Source organism: Alosa alosa, chromosome 5, assembly GCF_017589495.1.
Source record: "Alosa alosa isolate M-15738 ecotype Scorff River chromosome 5, AALO_Geno_1.1, whole genome shotgun sequence".
NCBI classification, from domain to species: Eukaryota; Metazoa; Chordata; class Actinopteri; order Clupeiformes; family Clupeidae; genus Alosa; species Alosa alosa.
In genome coordinates this window covers 30,716,020-30,718,519 of record NC_063193.1, presented here as the reverse complement: position 1 = coordinate 30,718,519, position 2,500 = coordinate 30,716,020, and the positions used below count along the sequence as shown (strand labels likewise).

The 2,500-nt window shown below is 42.6% G+C and overlaps 1 protein-coding gene across 1 annotated transcript in view; it reads right to left on the bottom strand.

Moving 5' to 3' along the window:
* The window catches only part of pbx3b (pre-B-cell leukemia homeobox 3b), a 94,087-nt gene that overhangs the window by 15,111 nt on the left and 76,476 nt on the right, over positions 1 to 2,500 (bottom strand).

The window sequence follows — 2,500 nt, the reverse complement described above, 5'->3', positions numbered from 1 at the left end:
AGATAAAAAAAATAGACATGACATTCTATGGATTATATATAGACTAGTCGTTCTACAGATTATGTAATTTTGTATTTTTGTATAATTTATAGCATTTTCTTTTACAATATTTTTGGAATAGCCTATTATTTTTTATTCATTGTGTTCTTATGTATCCACGTAGATATGAGTTGAAACAAAAAGAGCATGCCTTGTATTGAACCTTTGAACTTCAAAATCACAAGTATGTTTACAGAGAACTGAAAATAAACATGTATTAATTATTTAACATTAACATGATCAAATAAAATGTATTGTGCATTCCTAGCTCACTTTACTTCCTACATCCCCTTACTTCCTTCAGTGGATTTATGCATGAATTTGAATGAGCAAATCATGGGATCATCAAACAAACTGGAGGGACTGAGACATTAAATAGCTAGATATTTAAAATGTCAATGGGCATTTCAGTGACACTTCTCAGTCATATTATGTCAATTTTTATTCATTATTATTTTATTTTATATCATCTCAGTTGAATTGGATATTTCAACTGTTTATTTTAAGCCTATATATTTAAGCAAATCTTTCAACTTTATATTGAAACTATTGTAAAAAAAACATCTTTCCTTCTTGTGCCTGAATGAAATAAATGCTCATGGCCGTGATGGCTGAACTGGGTCATTTGTAAAGGTGTGGGCAATAGAGTGATGGCTGAACTTAATTCTTGTGTGAAGGTGTGGGCTATAGAGTGATGGCTGAACTTGGTTCCTGTGTGAAGGTGTGGGCTATAGATGTTATTACTTTAGTACGGAACAACATGGCAAAATGAAAACATAATTAATTATCATGAAACTGTAAATAAAGGTGCTGATGGGTGTGTTTAATATGAATTATCATGAACCTGTATGTATGTGGAATAAAAAATGTGCTCTGAGATACACCCTCACTCTAATTTCTATACAGACTCTGGCCCTCATTACACTTCCTGGCAGTGTGTTTCTACAGACTATAGGTATGAAGGCCAGGTAGAGTGTGACTGTGCGGTTATGTGTTTCTGAGGAGTCGTGTTGGTGTGCAGCATACACAATACATCAGAGAAGACGTTGCAAATTATACAGACCAACACAAATCAAAATGGAAAAACCAACAACATAAGAGAGGAGTGAAGAGAGAAAAAGAAAAAGAGAAAAAGGGAGGAGGAGAGGAGAGGAGAGGAGGAGAGGAGAGGAGGAGAGGAAAGGAGGAGAGGAGAACAGTGGATCAGGAGAAGTCATGACATACCTGGGACACTGTGATGGTGCTTCCCACCCCCTGAAGGCAGAAAAGAAGGGCTTTTACAGAATCTCCACAGCCCCCCCACAACCACATCCCCTCCCCACAGGCAAACATCCACAGTACTCAACAACAGCAGAGACCGCGCACGCACGGTGGCCCACCAATCAAAGGGAGGGCACAGGGCAGCCCACCAATCAGATTGAGGGTTAAGGGTGGCTGACCAATCAAGGTGAGGGTAGACGGTGGCTGACCAATCAGGGTGAGGGCAAAGGATCAGCTGACCAATCAGGGTAAAGGTAGAAGGTGGCTGACCAATTAGAGTGAGGGTAGAGAGCGGCTGACCAATCGGGTTAAAGAGAATGGCAATTGCCCAATCAGGGTGAAAGGAGCACTAGAGGGGAACTGAGACTTTTTCTTGGTGGGGTGGGGGGCAGGAGTGAGCCCCCTGTGTTGTGTGGTCTGTGGGTTTGGGGGCTGAGTTTGTCTGTGAGGAGGGCGTGTCAGAGGTGGGCTTTTGCCTTCAGGGGAAGCCTGACAGCAGCTAAGCATTGTGGGAAATCTGTCAGTGTGTTAGATACTCCCAAGACCAAGCTATCAGAGCAGAAGCATGTGCTAAACTCAACAGTCTCCAAATGGCTCTGTTGACAGCACGCTTATTGTTTTCCCATATGTATATCCACTAGCCATGGATCATTACACACTGTCTTAATGATGTAGGCACCATGCAGATAGCAGAGGTGACTCTGTCTCCCGTGACCCTGCTGTGCTCAGGGGACACAAGGAAGGAGACTTAGCACAGGCAGCCCCATTGGTGGACACAGGACTGACACTGATGTTTTTATGTCCTGATTTGTAGACACAGGATAGACACTGATGTTTATATGTCCTGATTCGTAGACACAGGACTCGCACTGTTTGTATGTCCTGGCTAGTAGACACAGGACTGACACTGTATGTTTTCAGCGGCATACCTGGCAGAGACACCCAGGTTAGCGTTAGGTAGCAATGATGCTAACTAGATGCACCCCTTGTTAGCGTTAGGTAGCAATGATGCTATCTATGCACCCCATGTTAGCGTTAGGTAGCAATGATGCTATCTAGATGCACCCCATGTTAGCGTTAGGTAGCAATGATGCTATCTAGATGCACCCCATGTTAGCGTTAGGTAGCAATGATGCTATCTAGATGCACCCCATGTTAGCGTTAGGTAGCAATTAGTTAGTATGGTACAGGGTTGTGCTGG